Source organism: Microtus pennsylvanicus, chromosome 8 (assembly GCF_037038515.1).
Source record: "Microtus pennsylvanicus isolate mMicPen1 chromosome 8, mMicPen1.hap1, whole genome shotgun sequence".
NCBI lineage: Eukaryota > Metazoa > Chordata > Mammalia > Rodentia > Cricetidae > Microtus > Microtus pennsylvanicus.
The window spans coordinates 114,048,115-114,069,048 of NC_134586.1; positions in this window are offsets into that span (position 1 = coordinate 114,048,115).

Below are 20,934 nucleotides of genomic sequence, written 5' to 3' on the forward strand. Positions count from 1 at the left end.
GACAAATGATTCATGACACAGGTAGACAACTGTTAAGCCCTCCACTGCACCATCAACACCAGTAGAGTTTGGCATTGTAGGCTGCCATAGAGACTTGTGTTTGCAAGGTGTCCTCAGCGGTGGCCAAGGAAGTATATTGCAAATTGTTAAGCAGACACAACACCCACATTCAGAAAGACCAATGCCAGCATTCTCAGCAGACATAAGAAAGCCCAATTCATTGATGGATTCCATCAAGACCAGGCTTCAGAAACTCATCTTCCACACAGAGACACTCAGAGAATCAAACTAATTCATCTAAATCAGCGCTTCTCAACCTGTGGGTCTCAGCCTCTTTGGGGGTTACATGAGCCTTTTACAGGCCCACCTAAGATCATCAGAAAACACAGATATTTACATTATAACTCATAACAGACACAAACATACTTGTGAAGCAGGAGCAAAGGGGATCTTCACAACATAAGGAACTGTATTAAAAGGTTGCAGCATTAGGAATATTGAGAACCACTGATCCAAATAACCACCTCAGACAAGAAGCCCTCACCGACACAGAGTGCTGTTCACAACCTGCATGGAGACTATGAGGATTCTGCAGTCACCTCACTCAGCAAGAACGTACACAATAACACTGGCTGACACCTCATTAGCCCCATAGCAGCGAATGTTTCCCCAATCTAGACCCCATATGTCATCACTGAACACAAAGCAGTCCAAAGATGCTAACCTTATCTGGCAGTGATGCTCCACAGCCCTCTGAAGTCCTAGTTACCTTTTCACAGTAGCCAGAAAAGTTCTGTAATTTTAGCCAATCAAAGAGAAAGATTCATTTACTGGGATAAAAATACTATCACAGTTTCTAAATTTCTGGAACATGGGAAGGGCAGCATGGACCCTGGTGGCAGGAGGCTGTGAAGAAAAGGACACAGATGCTCCCAGATCAGCCTGAGGATGGTTAGAGCAGAAGGAGAGGAGGCTTATGGGAAGGGTTTGGCTTCAACCCCCCAGGAAGGCATGCTTTTCTGCTCCTGGGAACCCCTGTCCTGTCCCTCATATATCTCTTCTTCAGGGAGTTTCCCCCAATCAGCCCACCCAAGATCCCTGTCCCTGCCCTACATGCTCATCTCTTTCTTCTCAGCTGCCTGGCTGGAACTGGAATTTCCTATGGGCAGACTCTCTTCCCCTTCCCCAGTGCCATGCCCTGTACTCCTCAATCTCTTATTGATTTTCTTCTCTCTTGCCTTGTCCCACAAACCCCTCTCTTCCTCTCTACCCTGTGCCCCCTTAACTCCTGGGCCTGCACAGTACATGAACTTCTTTATAGCTGGTCATTGATAAGGATCTTTAAAACTAGGGAATGACTTGGTGAAGACCCCATGTTGTGTGGAACATGAAGTTGTATAATGTGGATTGCAGAAGTTGGATGCCTGGCTCTTTAATATGGGGTAGCCATGTGTCTGATTTCTCTGTCCAGCCATAGTGCTGGGCCAAGAATGAGCTTACGTTGAGGGAGCTAACAGCTTCCACTGCAGGGAGAAGAAAGCTAGAGCACTTGTGCCCATCTTGCTGGAGGTGTCTCACAGGGAACATCATATTTTGGGGTACACAGCACTATGAAGTTCTGGCCTGGCTCCCTCTTGTGGCTGGTGGGTCACACCAGGACATAATGGACCCATGGTTTAAAAACATGGCCCTAGGCCTGTTGTTCCAACCTTGAAAGGAGACACAAGCAAAGGACTCTGTTAGTGACTCTGACATCATCAGGACTCACCACTAAGCTAGTCTGCTCTCCCATAGCACTCTATATGATTTCTCTTGACTATCCTGATCACCCTTCCCCCAAACCCAAACCCCTCTTCTTTCCTCCATGGCTTTTTGTTGCATCCTTTGCTTGTCTGCTTCAGGCTCAACTTTCTCAGAATCCACATAAAGGGGTAGAGTGGAAAAGCTCTTTCTAGGGTAACAGACTAGGGTTTGTGTCCTATAAATGGTGCAGCATATTAGTGGCAAAAGCACAGATCAAGTACACAAGGAGAAGTCACTGGGTGTGCCTACCCAGCCTCACTGGGACTCCATTTCCCATGTTTCCCTATCCCTCACCTGGGGTTGAGTCTCCTTCCTTTGGGGTTAGGATGCAGCAGAAGAAACAGCAGCACAGATGATGGATTTGCCTCCTTACCTCTTTAAGATGTCTTCTCTGCTTCTTCTTGGAAGATATGGCTGCCTCCTGGGGCTTTTCCTCACTAGTGGTAGATGGCCACTTTTCAAAGGTTGTTATCTCAATGTTTTGATAGTCAGTGTTCTGCCACTTAGGGACATGCATGTTGTCTTCATGGTCCACACTCCAGGGGTAGTGAACACGGTGTCTCTGTGGTTTGCGCTCTGGCTTGGGAGAGCACCCACGGTGTCTACATGGTCCATGCTCAGGCTAGGATGAGTGCCCAGTGTCTTTACAGTCTGCCCTCTGGCTCTGGCCAGCGCCAATGGTGTCTTCAAGGTCTGCGCTCTGGCTGGGGCAAGTTCCCACAGTGTCTTTATGGTCCGTGCTCTAGCTACTTGGGGAGCATCCATGGTGTTGATAGTGTCATATGAGAGCTTCCTGGACTCCAGAGGAAATTCATTCAGGTCTCCAGATGTGCTGATCATCTTGGTAACCTCAACATCATCCTGGGGTCCTAGGATGGGGTGACACTTGTCTTCCAGGACGAACAGCACAGTGAGGGGTGATGGATGAGCATGATGGTGCTGCCGGCCTCCTGGATCTCATCCTCCCCACTGTCATCCAGTAACTCTGAGTCAGAGTCCTCCATGCAGGTGAGGTGATTCTCTGATGTTTCACTACCAGTCTTCTGGATCTCAGCATCCCCACTGTCATCCAGTAACTCTGAGGCAGAATCCTCCAGGCAGGAGAGGTGATTCTCTGATGTTTCACTACCAGTCTCCTGGATCTCAGCATCCCCACTGTCATCCAGTAACTCTGAGGCAGAATCCTCCAGGCAGGAGAGGTGATTCTCTGATGTTTCACTACCAGTCTTCTGGATCTCAGCATCCCCACCATCATCCTGTAGGTCTGAGTCAGAATCCTCCATGCAGGAGAGGTGATTCTCTGAGGTTTCACTACCAGTCTCCTGGATCTCAGCATCCCCACTGTCATCCAGTAACTCTGAGGCAGAATCCTCCAGGCAGGAGAGGTGATTCTCTGATGTTTCACTACCAGTCTCCTGGATCTCAGCATCCCCACTGTCATCCAGTAACTCTGAGGCAGAATCCTCCAGGCAGGAGAGGTGATTCTCTGATGTTTCACTACCAGTCTTCTGGATCTCAGCATCCCCACCATCATCCTGTAGGTCTGAGTCAGAATCCTCCAGGCAGGAGAGGTGATTCTCTGATGTTTCACTACCAGTCTTCTGGATCTCAGCATCCCCACCATCATCACATGGGTCTGAGGCAGAATCCTCCATGCAGGAGAGGTGATTCTCTGATGTTTCACTACCAGTCTTCTGGATCTCAGCATCCCTACCATCATCCTGTAGGTCTGAGTCAGAATCCTCCATGTAGGAGAGGTAATTCTCTGATGTTTCACTACCAGTCTTCTGGATCTCAGCATCCCTACCATCATCCTGTAGGTCTGAGTCAGAATCCTCCAGGCAGGAGAGGTGATTCTCTGATGTTTCACTACCAGTCTTCTGGATCTCAGCATCCCTACCATCATCCCACGTGTCTGATTCAGAATCCTCCAGGCAGGAGAGGTGATTCTCTGATGTTTCACTACCAGTCTTCTGGATCTCAGCATCCCTACCATCATCCTGTAGGTCTGAGTCAGAATCCTCCAGGCAGGAGAGGTGATTCTCTGATGTTTCACTACCAGTCTTCTGGATCTCAGCATCCCCACCATCATCACACGGGTCTGAGGCAGAATCCTCCATGCAGGAGAGGTGATTCTCTGATGTTTCACTACCAGTCTTCTGGATCTCAGCATCCCTACCATCATCCCACGGGTCTGAGTCAGAATCCTCCAGGCAGGAGAGGTGATTCTCTGATGTTTCGCTACCAGTCTTCTGGATCTCAGCATCCCCACCATTATCCTGTAGGTCTGAGTCAGAATCCTCCAGGCAGGAGAGGTAGTCCTCATCTGTCTCACTGTCATGATCACTATCAGATGAGCTCTTACTCTCTGTCTCCTCAGAATAAAACCATGGGTCAGAAAAACATGGACGGCTTATATCCAGTGCTTGTTTAAATCTGGACAGCTGGATGGTGTACAGGCCCTCTTGTTATTTATTTATTCTTTCCCTCTGTATGGTATTGATACTTCTCCATCACAGAGATTTTTTTGCACCAAAATTCTTCCTCCATGACCCCACTGTGACAGAGAGTTTAACAGGGAATCCTAGGACAATTCTATGGGAAAACTATTTATCAAGCATGTAAGGAGATCAACTTTTGTCATTCTCTAAAGAAGAAATTGACATGAGGTTCATACTGTAAGCCCCTGGTTCCAGAGAAACGGTGACTAGAGCTGTGGATCAATAGCTGGAACCTTAATTGAACTGGGGGACATTGGGGCAGACACAAGGCGAAGCTGTAATGTCACAGAGCAGATGAAAATAATCCGAGTTCACTGTATACGTCTATAGAAGTATTATAGAGGATTTCTTATTTCACACAGATAAGGTTTAAAATAAGAAAAATTAAACCAAAGTAAAACATGACAAAAAAATTTAAACAGAACAATTAAGCAAAACGAACACATAAGCAGAAATCTGTGGCTCAACAAAAAGTATTGAGTGTATGTATTAAGAAGAACTGAACACAAAATTCAACCAACAAAGAGGAAATCTCCCAATGTCAAGGTCCAAGAGATTAGGAGATTCCAGTTTATCAGGTCAAGTGTAGAAGTCCAGGTGCTCTCTATTCAACAAGAGTTTCTCTGCAGCATCAAGACAAACTGCAGTCTGCTGCAGGGCCTTATATGAAGAGATTTTGGTAACTTCTCACAAAGGCTTTTTATGATGTCACAGTAAGGAATGGGCCGTAACAGCAAATGGCCCAAAAGATGATTCTCTACCAAGTTCCAGAGCAAATTCCCAACAAGAAACAACTTAAATAACAAAGGATAACCTTTCTCTTAGGCTCTCACAGGACATGGAGGGATGGAAGACGAGGAACAGGGGACTTGGGAAGATAGGTCTAAAGCATTTGGGTACATGACTTTGGCAGGTCCCTGGAGCATCCAGTCACACAATTACTCCTGATACCTTGGGCTTTCATGACCTCCCCAAACTACACCTCCCTGCTAGAGCCCAGATATTCAGACACATGATAAGGTGTGAGACCATTCCTGTAAAACCTGAGCAGGACACTTTGACTTTAAGAACATAGTAAGCAGGTAACATAGTAACAAGGTAACAAGTGCCATAGTAACAAGGTGGACAGACTCAGCAACTCTGTGCTGACCTTTGCTAGAGACACAGGTATGGACTAGTCAGAGAATGAACCTATGGTCTTCCCCAATGCCCTTTGCACTAGGATGCTGTGTTCTTTAAGTATTCTGACTACACTTCACATATTCAATTCCTTTATCTAAAACTCCTATAGATGGTCATCTAAAGGATGCTAGCCTTCCCTGACACAGGGATGCTGTAATGAAATGGACTTACCTCATGATACACATTACATGTCTTTGGTCTTTTTGCAGTGCTCTAGGGTGCAACTTAGCAAGTATGGAAGATAGTTACCAGGATAGATGAGCATTTAAGTGCTTCAAAGGGTTTATGAGATAATAGATAGCACAGGTAGATGTGATAAACATTCACATATTGATGAAACAGCTGGCTTTTTACAGCTTGTACATACTAATAAAACTTTGAAAACCAAAAAAATAAATTAATTAAAAAATGACAATAAATCACGCTTAAGAATTGAAATATGGGCCGGGCGGTGGTGGCGCACACCTTTAATCCCAGCACTCGGGAGGCAGAGGCAGGTGGATCTCTGTGAGTTCGAGGCCAGCCTGGTCTACCAGAGCTAGTTCCAGGACAGGAACCAAAAACTATGGAGAAACCCTGTCTCGAAAAATCCAAAAAAAAAAAAAAAAAATTGAAATGTGGGACTAGAAAAAAGAAACTGAATGAATAGCACAAATTAAATTTAGAACCGATTCATAGACATAAATCAAAACCAGCAAAACAGGAAGCAAACTCACTGTTTGGATGTCAAAGCAAATGAGCAGCATCTGTTTTCGTAGATCAGTAACATCAAGGTTTATGGGAATCAATGTCTGAGCTCAACAACTATGCAGCCAACCCAGCAATAGCAAACACTGCAATGTGAGAAACCCCAGCTAGGGCCTCATGTGGGCGGAGCCTGCAACTTCTTACAGTGGCTCCAGTGAGGCCATAGGAGGAAATGAACCAATCACAGCTATTCACAACCAAAACTAAAGCAACAAAAATCTTCACCTTCTGTCTCCAAGGACTGCATTGGTTTTCTCACTGCCATGACCAATTCCCTGAGAAAGAGCAACATTTGTTCCATAGGTTGTGCTATGGCTCAGACAATCAGGGGACAGGGAAACCATGTTGGGGACTTGGGAAGATGGGTCTGAAGCAGCTGCTTACATGGCTTTTTCATGTCCTGTTGCCTCTAATGACTCCATTTTTCCTGCTGGGTTCCACCACCATAGGGCTTTACAACCTCCTGAACAGCAACCCTGTTAGAGACTGGAAATCCAGAGATGAGATGATGTGAAACCTCCCCCACACAAATCTTGAGGACATCTGGACTTTAATAACAGCTGCAGTACCAAGAGTGGACTCAGTTGGCTTTGGACTACCCTGGGTTAGAGACAGGGCTATGGACTAGACAGTGAACACACAAGCTTCCTCAAGGCCCTTTTCACGCAGACCCTCAAATTCTCTGATGACTCCAACTACTGCAGCCCTCTTCATCTCTACCCTCATGGCACTTAGTTCCGTTCCCTTAAACTCATATTTGTGGACATCGAAAGGATGACGGCCTGTCTGTGACACTGCAAGGCCATGAGGAAATTGTCATCTCTCAAGACTTTTCAGAGCATGTTTTGTTTAACGAGTGGCAAGGTGGGCAGGAGAAGACTCTTAACATGATAAGAGAATTTACAACCACAGGGAAATGCTGAGGGAAGTAACAAGGTAGGTGTGTATGCTCCAAGCACATGACCAAACCAAATCCGTTATCTTTTACAGCTAAGTTAAGAAAACTTAACATAAAGAAATAAACCAATGTACAAAATGTTAAAGATGAATTGTAGAGAATAATAGAAAATGATTGATAATAAAATAAACTGCAGGACAGGCACTAACTAAATCTAAACCACATCAGTCAAAATTCAGGTACAAACCAGACCCCACTGGGAAGCACACTCACAATGTCCAGGTCAGCGGTGATCACAGATATTTAGTTCCAAAAACAGACATAAATATCAAAGTCTCTCAAGACCTAAGTCTTTAGTCAAGTCCTCTGCAGCCAACCAACAGCTTCACTGTATTCTAAGGACAAGATCTAGGCCTAGCTGGTGACTAATATGGGTGGACCTCTCTCATTTATCACAATGGTTCCTTGTGAGGTCACAGAGCCATGGACCAATCACAGTTGACCAGAAGCCATCTCTTTGGAGTTCTTCTCCCATGGCTCCTCGCACATTGATGCCAAGACTCAGTGTAAGAGAGGTAGAGGTTAATTTTGGCTCAGGCTTTCTGAGGATCAGAACAGCATGGTGGTGGCTCAGCTGGTGGCACTAGCAGCAATGCCTCAGGCAACTGCTCTCACTGATAGGTATCTCCTCACACTCAAGCCTATTTAAAAATCCTTGCTATCATGGCCACTCCTGAAATTCTTTTCAGTTTCAAAACCAAAAATCACAATTTGTTCTGGGTCAAAATTCCTAAAAGCTTATGGTACTCCTTAGACTGCTGAGGGTAACAGTGTAAAACTAGGTCTTGTCCAACAGAGGAATCTAAAATGGCTGAAAGACGCTTAAGGAAACATTCAACACCCTTAGTCATCAGAGAAATAAAAACCAAAACAACTCTGAGATTCCATCTTACACCTTTAAGAATGGACAAGATCAAAATCACCGATGACAACTTATGCTGGAGAGGTTGTGGAGAAAAGGAAACCCTCCTGCATTGCTGGTGAGAATACAAGCTGGTACAACCCCTTTGGATGTCAGTGTGGCAATTTCTCAGAAAATTAGGAAACAACCTTCTTCAAGACACAGTAATACCACTTTGGGGTATATATACAAAGGATGCTCAATCGTGCCACAAGGACATGTGCTCAACTATGTTCATAGCAGCTCTGTTTGTCATAGCCAAAACCTGGAAACAACCTAAATGCCCCTCGACTGAAGAATGAATGAGGAAAATGTGGTACATTTACACAATGGAGTACTACATAGCAGAAAAAAATAAGGACAGCTTGAATTTTGCAGGAAAATGCATGGAGCTAAGAAACATTATTTTGAGTGAGGTAACCCAGACACAGAAAGACAATTATCACATGTACTCACTCATAAGTGGTTTATAAATATAAAGCAAAGAAAGCCAGCTTACAAACCACAATCTCAGAGAACTTAGATAACAATGCGGACACTAAGAGAGAGTTACATAGATATAATCTACATGGGAAGTAGAAAGTATAAAAAGACAAGATCTCCTGAGTAAATTGGGAAAGAGGAGACCTTGGGGAGAGTTGAAGGAGGAAGGGAGAGGCAGGGAGGGGAACAGAGAAAAATGTAAAGCTCAGTAAATATCAATAAAAATGTATGTAAAAAACTAGGTCTTGTCACCTCAATGGCTGACCTTTCTGGGGGCTTATGCCAAGATCCATCTCTAACCATTGGTGCTGAGTTGCCCTGACTGTCATGGACTGATATATCATGTGAGTGTGGGCTACAGAACAAGTTCCAGGACAGCCAGGACTATTCTACAGAGAAACCCTCTCTTGAAAAACAAAACAAAACAAAAAACAAAGGAAGGAAGGAAGGAAGGAAGGAAGGAAGGAAGGAAGGAAGGAAGGAAGATTAACTGCCTGACAAGAGAATAGAATGTCTGTGTAGTGTCCAAATATCCCAGGTGGACAGTGTCAGCATGGCCAAGGGGTCACCCTAGAAAGAAGTGTTCCCTTAAGCCATGCTAGAGGTCAAATGATTTTACCTTTAACAAATGCTGCACTGTCCCATCTCAGAACCCCGCTGTCTAGCACAGCATCTTACCATGTGCAGCCATGCTTGTTCATATGCCTGCCGACTTTCCTGAAATACTCAGAACTTGTCACTTTTCTTTTCTTTCTCTTTCTGATCTAAACACTTCCCCATCACCTGCTTACTCCTTTAAGTTCTCCTTTCTGCCATGCAGATGTCTGTCTGTCCTGTGTCTGACCTCCATGGAGAATAGGAATGTGCTCCCCACCCCCAGTCTCCATTTCCTTCCATGAGGTGCTTTTCCATTAAGTTGGAACAAAATTTTCCTTGAATAATAAAAAAGACTACACTCTCGTCCACGTTGCATTTGGGGATCAGATGGAACAAAAATTAATTTTTCAAGGGGCATCATCATAATAGCCGATCTCTTAGATACACGGTGCATGACCCAGGAATCTAGACTGTTGTTTTTTCATTTTCTTACAAAACCTGCACCCACTTAAAATTTTCATTCATTTTTAGTACAATAAAATATTTTTAATATTTATTACATATTGGTATGACAAAATCAAATGCATGTGTGCATATTTAAATGTGATTAATGCTACTTAAGAGGCCTGGGGACTGCTGATGAGAGGGCTTATACAGTGGTTCTCAACCTTCCTGATGTTGTGACCCTTTAATACAGTTTGTCATGTTGTGGGGACCCCAACCCATACAATTATTCTTATTGTTACCTCATAGCTGTAATTTTGCTACTGTTATGAATCATAAACACCTGACTGCTCTGAAGGTCTTGGCTGACCCCTGTGGAAACGTTTCTCTTCCCACGGGCCATGATGCACAAGGCTAAAATCCCTGGCTTGCTGGGTAGTGATGTTTGATGCTGAGCTGCTAAACAATGTCTTGTAGCCTGAGTTTGGCCTTTGGTGCAGGAGGGCTGAGGAGCCGGGCCTGTGCCTTGCGCACGTCCCTGGGCAGCTCACCCTGCTTTGCCAGTTTCTTTTGCCTGAGCTCCGTAGCATTGGGGACCTGGTGTGCGAGGATGTCTTTGGGAGCAGGGATCTTAGACTGAAAGAAGGAGCTATGGGAGAAACTGAACTTGGGTCTCTGCAAGAGCAGCACCTGTTCCTAACTCCTGAACCATCTGTCTATCTTTTCTCTTTTGACTTATAAATACATGTTTTGTTTTGTCTTGTCTTTTTGACAGCTCTGTCAGATCCACACAGGCACTTCAAATATATTTCTGCCTGAGAGGCTCAGTCTACCCCTGTGCAAGTTTGAATGAAGAATCTTTGCCACAGGCTCACCTGTTTGTATCCTTGCTCATATTGGGGAGGTTATGGAGGATTTAGGAGGGGCAGTCTTCTGGAAGAGGTGCATGTCACTGGGGGTGTGTTTTGACAATGTGTTTCCCACCTCACTTCCGTTTTCTCTCTGTGTTTTCTGCATGTGGTTGAGATGCAACTGCTCAGTGTTCTGTTTCAGCTGCCCCACCATTATTAACCTTCCTTTGGAGACGCAAGCCAGAATGAACTCTTCCTTCCACAAGGTACTTTTGATCATGATGTTTTATCCCAACAGTGGAAAAGTAACTGCCATTGCACACGCTCAGACAGACTTCCTCCTTCAGTCCCTATATGGCATGGTGGTTTCATCAAAGTGTTTTCCAACAAAGGAGACTTGTTCCTGTTCTCTGGCACCAGTACCAGTCTAATCACTCATCTTTGTTTGTTTGAGATCTTCTGCACCCAAGGATAACTTTGAATGTTGGTCTTCCTGCCTGCACCTTCCACACACTGACTTACAGACATGCACTACCACACGGGGCTAATCACAGAGTCTGAAAGCTTTTGCCTCAAAATGTTCCTGGTCCTGGCCATTTGTCTCCATGTGCAGCCCCAGTGGTAAACTGATGCAGCCAGGCCCACGTCCAGTCTGTCCTCTACACCCTACGACTGCAAGGTTAGAGTCCAGCAGCTGCTCAGGCTGCAGCACTACCCTTCAGGTCTCACAGATACACTACTGAGACACTGTGACTCTCCAGCTGACATACTTCCATCCAGGCCCAGGGTTTCTCAGCTGGGGAGTGACTTATGTCAGAGGGCATTAGTGGCCACACATCTTGCTCCCTTTCCTCCCTCCTTCCTGGTTTAGGCTTGTGCAGTAAAACCACCACTATTCTCAGAAGGATGCCATGTTGGCGGGGCCTGAAATCTTATAGCCCCAGTGCCATGCTGACATGCCACTACCTTTCTGACTGTCTGTGGCATTGGTAACTCTTAGTAAACACCTTTCTCCCCAGTAACCAGTCTCAGTGACACTCTTAAACCCTGAGAACTTTCACACATGCTGATGTCATCACAGCAGGGTGCTGAGGTGGCCACTTCATTTGCCAGTGGTATCAGAGGCTTGGGGACTTGACTTACAAGGTTCCCTCTTGTCATCTACTGTCACCTTCACCAGCACCAAACTACTCAAGAGTTCCTGACATGGATTCCCTTTCCTGGAAGGTCAGAGAGAGTCCTATATGACTTCCAGCACTTTCTTGGCTATTCTGTGGAAGGGAGAGAGTTTGAGATAAATTCTCATGTAGTCAAGATTCTCCTGCCTCCACTTCCCAGGTGCACAGACTGAGGTGTGAATCACAGTGGCTGTCATTGTTTTAATTTTTAATTGTATTATATTTATTTATTCACCATATGTGTGAGTGTGCACAGGCCATGGTGTGTGTGTGTGTCAGAGAACAACATACAAGAGTCAGTTCTTTCCTTTGGTCCTGTGTGTTCTAGCATTTCCAGTGTCTTGACCTCCTGAGCCATCTCACTGCATCTCGCTGTCATTATTTATTCTTTGACATTGTATGCAATTTTTCTTTCTCTGAGAGCTCCCCTACCCACTTGTCTCTGCTCTGACTGTGTCTGTCAACACCACAGCTCTCTCTGAAATGAACAGTCAATCTTTGGGATGCCTCCCCCATCACCCACAGTTACTGTGAAGCTGGAAATTCATCTACTTGGAATTCTCCAGTTTCAAGTCAAACTTTGGGAAGTAGAGCAATACTTCTGAGCTGAGGGTACTTCCGGTCCCTTCTGCTTTTCCCTCCCCTGGCTTTCTCCTAGGCAGGCCCCTTCTCCTCTGTAAAAGGGGTGGACTGATGATGAAATGACTGAGTCAACAGAGAAGAACTGAGCTGTGACTGGACTGTGCGCTTCACAGACTGAACCCTCAGAGGTCTCACTTGGGGAACCGGCTTAGAGCAAATTTCCAGTGGGGTTAGCAGTGCACGACTCCAGCAAAACTAAACTGAAACATCAGCAACAAAAGACCCCAGCTACTCTAAGCGGAAGCCTCAGAACCTGACTCTGAACTCTAGAGGAGGCCATCAGGGATCTGCCTTGGGGAGGCCGAATGCCACCCTTAGCTCTTACTACTCAAAAGCTGTCCACCTTGTTGTTTTTAAAGGCAGAATCTCTTACTAGGACCTGGGGCTCAACAATTAGGCTAGTATGAGTAGCCATCAGCCTCGGGGGTGATCTTGTCTCCTCCTGCTCAGCACTGGGATTACAAGGATTGTGGTGATAGATAAGCAAGCTTGCATGGCAAGCACTTTACTGACTGAGCCATTACCTGAGTCCTAGGATCTGTGCTGTCAGCAATCCCCTTCGATGACTCTGATGTAGATTTTCCTGTGAAAACACATGAGGAAGTGTGCTGGGATGCAGTCTTGGACCACTTACTGTTCCTCCTCTTCCACCTGAGGAACACCAGCAATCCCAAAACCCCATCCAGGAGTACAGCAGCAGCCAACCCAACTCTGGTTCCCAGATTCAGGATGTAATTGTCTTCACTCATCTGACCTTCTGTGGCCATGAGAGCATTTTTGCTGCATACAGAAGTTGTAGGATGGGGCTTGGAGAGGTGGACCTGGGGTCTAGGAAGAGATAAAGGAAGTCAGCATAGAACTTTTCCAGTAGGAATGAAGATATTCTAAAGATGCTTCTCAGAATCTTTGCCATCAGATACTGAAGCAATGGATACAAAGGAACTGGCATCACCAAAGAATTCTGAAGAAGCTGGGAGAAGGAAAAGGCAAAGCTTGGAGCCAGTCAGTGAAAGAACTGATCTCCCAAAGAGTTCACACAGTTCTGATAACCCCTCAGATCAACTTGCAGGAGAGACTGGAGACAGAGGATGATGGCTCACAGTGGGTGGAGCTACACCAGACCTGAGATTGCTTAGCTATGCATATGTCTTGCCTTCTATTTAAGCCTAAACCTCGTGTCAGATGTGTCAAATCCCAAATATGGTTTTGGGGTGTTGTTACTGGACCTCCTTGTTCCTCTTCCCAATCTGGCCAAGCTGAGTGCTGCAAGCTGCTACATTACATAGAACTGCCCAGTCTTTTCATGAGCGACTTATCAGAACCAAGGGATCCATTAAAGGCTAAGCCCAAAGGCAAGGCTTTTGGTGTTCTTGTTTTGTGAATAAAGTGGCTGTCCTTTGCTGTAGATTTTTCGCTATAGCTGGCTTCCCTTCTGTTACATATTTGGGAGTTAATTCCCTAGTTCAGAACAGTTTCCCACGGCCAGGATTTTTTCCTCTCTCCAAGGTAAGCAGAGAGCTCTACTTTCCTGCAATTATCTTTATCAGCAGGCATTTGGTCAGTGCTTAGGGTCCAGGCATAGAGCATTACCTGCCCACGCTGCTGCTCTGCTTTTATCCCACTTCAAAGATTCTTAACTCCTTTTGCTCACCTCCACCTCAGTTCACCGATGACTTTAGTTCAGGACCCTCAAGGACAGCAGAAGAAATAATTTTCTGCAATCCAGAGAAAGACCCACAACACCCACAATCACAACAACTGATAACAGCATAGCCCAGAAGCATTAATTTAGAGGCCTGGCTGTCTTCTTGGTTTAGAGCACTAAGTCTAACTCCTGACCTAGACTATAAAGACTGCAGCGTCTGGTGTGTGTGCTATCTGATCAAGGGTCATCAGCTTCTCCCTGACTGTTTATGTAGGTTACCTGGTAGCCTCTATGCATGCTGGGAAGTGGTAGTCTGATTTAAACAATCTGTGCCCTGTTCATAATTTTACTGAAAATAAACCTTTTAGCTCTTTCTACCACCTAAAAATGTAGTGTAGTACACTAACCTTCCCGATAGAATTCTCTGATTTAATTCTCTTAACCAACTTTCCCCATTAAGGAGTTCATATACAGACTCTCTCTCTCTCTCTCTCTCTCTCTCTCTCTCTCTCTCTCTCTCTCTCTCTCTCTGTGTGTGTGTGTGTGTGTGTGTGTGTGTGTGTGTGTGTGAAAACCTTTATCTGACTTTCTATGGGGCAAAAGAATCTGGCCCTGGAACCTGCCAGGGCTGAGGAATTGCTGGTTTTAAAGATATATATGTCTGGGAATATTTGTAACAGGTAGAACTGAGAACAACATAGAACAAGGAACAAGGGAGAACAAGAGGAACCATGAGAAATAATGGATTGAAGAAAAAAAAATTATGGATAAACGGAACCTGTTGGGAGTAGACTTCTTTCCCCTAGATCTTTACCCTCAGATTTTTAGGCCCCCTTTAGCTCATCCTGGCATCTTTAATTGAAGCCTGAATGGAGAAATCTTAAAGGCAAGAACTTTAAGGCTCCTGTAAGCTGAGAAAGCCTCTTTCCTCTGTTTTTCACTGTGATCTGCCTCTCTAATTGTCCTGTTGAGGACAAGTGGCCAAGACTGGATTGTTAGAGCTGCCATGGCTCAGGCTGGGATCCTACACTCAAGTAACAAGTGGGTTCTTGTCGGATTGGGGGAATGGACAGAAGGGCATGGGTATCTTTTCTCTTTTGGGGGATGCAGGATGAGGAATAGCTCTTTGAACCTCACACAGAAAGAAGGGAACAGATGCTGATGCTGAGAACTGGGTGAACAATGACAACTTTACTTCCTGGTAGGAATGTCCTCAGACGCTCATGTCATCCCTTACAAAGAGCAATCTCTAAGTCACACAGATCTAAACAGTCATTTTCTAGTAACAGTCCTTGTTAGAACAGAAGTAGCCTGCCAGGGTGGACAAAGATGCTCCTTGGATGTGAGTTATTGAATCAAAATCTCAGTGCCAGAAATGGCTTGTGTCCCTATGCCTTATTGGTGAGCGTGGCTCAGAGCCCCCAATACCACACAGACTATTGCCATTGCTCTTGGTTCCCTACATAACTAGATGTTAAGAATCTATTGCTGAAGATGCTGCTCGCTTTGGTGTAGATACAATGAAAATACATTGTAAAATGTGTGAAATAGTTAATCAAATACTACTAAAAATCTTTTAGCCATTTCTTTTATGTATGTCTGTAGTATGTGTCTGCTGAGTGTACATACACGCAAACAAGCAATGAGCATACACACACACACACACACACAGGATAGAGTTGAGCACCTGAATATGATTTTGGGGACAGAAGAGGCTTGTGAGTCCTCTTGTAACATTCTCTATCTTTTCCTCAGGAGCAGCATCTCTCTGTGATAAGGGGGCTCAAGTATCAGCTAGACTGAAAGCCAACAAACTCTGCCATCTTCCTGCCTCCACCTCCTTAGTGTCACAGCATATGCAGGGACACCTAGCTTCCTCCATGGGTGATGGGATTTGAACTTTGGTCCTCACAATCACAAAGCCAGTGCTCTTAACATTTATTTAAAGTTGAAGTCCATGCAGCCCAGACTGGTGTTGAACTTGCTGTGTAGCTAATGACCATAGACTCCTGATCTCTTTGCCTCCACCTTCCACTGGGATCACAGGTTTGCACCACCCAACCTAAAAATCACTTTAAAATTGACTGTGGTGGAGCACACCTGTAACCCCAGCATTCGAGAGGCAGAGACAGACGGATCTCTGTGAGTTCAAGGTTCATCTAGTCTACATAGCAGGTTCTGAGCCAGCTAGGGCTACATAGTAAGACCCTGTCTCAGGTATAAATGGATGTAACATACGATATATCATTTGAACTCTGCAATATGTGGTCCAGTGGCTTACAGCACATTCATTTTGCCGAGCAGGCACCATTACTATTCATTTCCAGACATTTCTTATATAACAAATTTCTTTGTTGTCCCAATCTTAACAGGGAGTGTAGCCAAACATATATATGTATGTGTGTGTGCGAATGTAGGTGCATATATCTATACGTATATTTCACCTTCTTTCCCAGAATGTCTCAAAAGAACAAAACAAAAAAATAAAGTTGTTGGAAGCATAGTGGTTGAGTAATGACTGAGAAGGAAAGAGTCACTTCAGCCACTGTCATGGATAAGGTTAGAGTCACTAAGAAAGTGTAGTCCTGAGAGGAGAAAAGGCAGGTCAGCTACTGAGGGGATGGCTCAGTCCAGAAAGCACTTGCCTTGTTAGTTATTTTGTCAATTTGACAAAGCTGTAGGTATCTGAGAAGGGGAACCTCAACTGAGAAAATGCATCCATCAGATTGCTCATAGGCAAGTCTGTAGAACATTTTCTTAATTTGATTGATGTGGGAGAACCCAGCTCACTGTGGGTGGTACCATGTCTGGGCTGGTGGTCCTGGATGCTATGATCAAAGCAGGCTGAGAAAGCCACAAAAAGTAAGCCAGTAAGTAGCCCTTCTCTATGGCTTCTGCTGCAGTTCCTCTTCCAGGTTCCTGCCTAGAATTGCTGCCCTGAGCTCCATTGATGATGGATTGTGATTGGGATGTGTAAGTGAAATAAGCCTTTTCCTCCCTGAGTGCTTTGGTCATAGTGTTTATCATAGCAATAGGAACTCCATCTAGGACACCTTTTAAGCACAAAGGTCTGAGTCACATCTGGAGGGACTGGTGCCTGTCGCCATGCACTTGTAATCCCAGCACTGCAGAGGGAACACGGGCAAATCCCTGGGCTCACTGCCAGCTGGTTTGGCCTACTTGGTGAGTTCCAGGACAGAGAAAGACCACAGAAAAAAAGAAAGAAAGAAAGAAAGAAAGAAAGAAAGAAAGAAAGAAAGAAAGAAGAAAAGGCGTAAGGGTCCAGGGAAAGGTTTCCAAGGTTGTTACCTGGCCTCCACATGTATGTCCACACAGACACTTGCTTCTAAATATGTAACCATACTGACAATAACATACACATAAATTAAAAATTAATAAAAAAATAACCAGAGTTACTAGATAAAACATCTTCTGTGAGGTTTGATCCCTCAGAACCAACATAAAAAGCCAGATGTCATGAGCATCTGCAACTGCAGCACTGCTTTGGGGAGACAGGAGGCAGAGGTGGGAGAATCACAGGGAGGCTGTCTCAGCAGCCATCTTGCACTCTGTGGTGAGGAGACACAACAGGGGGAGACCCTGCTTCAAAGCAAGTTGGAAGGAAAGAATTCAACTCCAAAAGTCCTCTGAGCATCCCATTGAGACACCCATGCCCACAAGCCTGTGCACACACAAACAGTAAGTACAAATAAAAATGAAGACAGTGGAGCAGGATGGGATAGACAGGCCAGAAATGCATGCTGTTCTACAAGAGTATCTAAAAACCAGATCTGGATTTGCACCTAAGTATACGTTATGGCTGCTAGTTTGGTGTTTATGGGGGACTCCTACAGTGGGAGTGGTGTGTCTCTGGCTCTTTAACTTGCTTATGGGACTCTTCCTCCTATTGGGTTGTCTTGTCTAGCCTATCACAATAGAAGGGCTTTTGCCTTGTCTTATTGCATCTCACTTTGTTCTGTTTGGCTGTGGTTTCTTGGAGGTCTGCTCTTTTCAGAAGACCAAACGGGAGTGGAGTGGGGTGGATCTAGTGGAAAGGAAAGATGGACAATGTGCGGGGGGGAAGAAGAATCTATTTTCATTGAGAGAAAGAGAGAGAGGGGGTGTCATCGGGGGTCTTTTTGCTTAGACATAAAAGAGAAAAATTTGCAAAGGAACATATTATTGAATTTGACTACAAAAATAAAATTATATGAAAAATAATAAACCAACTGCAGGATTCTTTCTCAATACTTGTTGCAAATATTTCTCTGGTTGTGATTTCTTTACACTAAATGTGGGAATTTTGGTCAGATAAACACATTTCTTTGGGGGTCTTTGGATGTAGCGCAGTTGGTAGAGTGCTTGCCTATCATGCATGAGGCTCTGAGTCCCATCTTAAGCACTGCGCACAGGAGTGGAGACACACCCTTGTGATCTCAGCACTTGCGAAGTGGAGGCTGGAGAATTAGGAGTTCAAGATCATCCTCAGCTACAGAGCAAGTTTGAGGACAGCCTGGGCTATATGAGACTCATCTTTAAAAATGGAAAAAATGTCTTTTTATCATTGATTTTAACATTTTAAAAACAGTGGGCGGGAATATTCAGTTAATGAATTAATTTTAAAAATATAATGGAAAGAAAATGTCTTTTTATCATTTATTTTAACACTTTAAAAACAATGGGCAGGAATATTCAGTTAATGAATTAATTTAAAAAATACTGATGGAAGAACCCATGGTGACCATGAGGTATAACTCAATGACAGAGCCCTAGTCTCACATGCATGTGGCCTTGGGGACCATCTGAAGTCCTTCTAAAGAAGAACAACATGGTGTGTCTGACTGAAGCACAGACAGGCACGGCTGCTTTAAATTGATCTTTCTGTCAAGCACCTAACAGGTTATCTCAAGGTCCAGGAGAAATTAGGAAAGAAGGAAGAGGGAGGAGGCTGAGAAGAACAGAAATCTCAGAAAAGTTCACTTAGGGAAATGTGTTGGGGCACAGGAAACAAAGATGTAAGGTGGCCTGGCCAGTTTTGGCTGTGGACTTTATCCTGAACCAGCACAGGGGTTAAGATGAGGAGTGGTTGGCTAGGGAGAGGCAGGTGGGTCCAACTTGGAGGGCATAAACCCGTTTATCGCTGGCACCCTGAGAATTGACAATGCAATTAATGATAATTGATTATTATTTGGTTCTTAATTTTATATTTTATTTTCTAAATATTTATTTTTATTAAATTTTTGCAAATACATAGTGGCACGTGCATGTGTATCTGTGCGTGTCACAGATTAACCTTAGTTGTTCCTTCCTCAGATATCATACACCTCACTTGTAAGACAGCATGCACCAGATGCTCAGGTACCTATATTGGATTGTCAGCATCCTGTGGGAAAACACAAACAGCCCCTCTTCCCCACACCAGTACAGGATCTGGACCATACCAGGTGCTGTCTGCTAGATTCTTCCATTTGACATGAGGCATCCTGGAAGAGTCTGGCCACCAATGCCAGTCAGCAGCTGTATGAGATTGAGCATCAACAGTCCAGAAATTTAAAATGTATAAAATAAAAGACAAATGGTCTCTGGGGTTGGAACCATATTCCTCCTTTTTGTTTTATGCAAATAGGCTTGAGCGTACAATGTGCTCGCTCCACTATAGCTTGTCCTTGAAGATTATAGGGTATTTTTGTCTTATGAGAAATGGAGAACTCAGAGCAAAACTTAGCAAAGCCTGTTTTGGTGTAGGCTGGCCCATTATTAGTTTTTACAGTTTTTGGAAGTCCCGTGTATGCAAAAGCCTGGAGACAGTGACTTCTAACATCCCGTAATTTTTTTCTGTATGAGCCGAGGCAAAAATAAGATGAGAATATGTATGCACAGTTACGTGAACATATTGTATGTGCCCAAAAGAAGGAACATGGGTAACACCCATTTGTCATAAATGATTAGGAGCAAGCCCATGAGGATTAACTCCCAAATGGGGAACAGTTAAAAGTTCTGTACACAGAGAGCATTTTTTTTTTTTTTTAGTTTGGAAGACATGTCTTTAATGATCATAGTCTCTGGACTAGCTTGCTGATTTTTATCACATTCATTATGACATTTACTTCCATGGTCTTTCTCAATCCTCTGAATTCCCATATTCCTGCTGAGATTTTTATAGTCCTCTTCAATATTTTCTTCTAGTGCTTTTTCTATGGAGATCAGGTTCAAAAATGTTTCCTTCATCACATCTCTGTAGAGCTTCTTCTGACTAGAATCCAACACAGCCCGCTATTCTGAGGTGAAGTTCACTGCCACATCCTCAAATTTTACTGGCTCCATTTCGTACTTCTGATGGATCTCAGTTTCCTCCCTAGAGGCCTGCAGTCAGCAGAAAACACAGAAGCCCAAAATGAATCCTCACAAGGATTCCCTCTGCTAGGCCACACTTTGAAAAGGTGTTCTGGGAAGCACAGAGAGCATTTTTTAAAGAATATCAGTGGCCTTCTCTCAAGATATCTTAAAATGAAGTCTTAAAGACCCAGCATTGAGATGAAAATAATGAGTTTTTTTCTGCAGCTTCATAAGATTCTTGACTAACTGCACAAATTTGGTGAGTAAACTGATCAGACAATGCATTCCCCTCGCTCAAGGGACCAGGAAGGTCAGTATGAGCCTGCAAATGTCCTATGTAAATGGGAACAGATCGGGCCCAAAGCAAAGTTTGAATAGCCAATAACTGCATCTGGACTCAAGATACAGAGGCAATGTAAGCTGCAGTTTCCAAAGGTGCAAGAATTTTGCTTATATACTGACTTTTAGTAAAAAGGTTAAATGGAATATCAGGATATTTCTCTAGGCCATCTGGACAGCAACCAATTCAGCCACCTGAGCTGATTTAGCATTAATAGGCTGAATATCAAAATCAGGAGGGGAGGCTACCACAGCTGTCCCAGTGAAAGACCCTTTAGTAAGCATACTGGATGATTTTTGAAAAAGGTAACCAACTTATAAAAACAA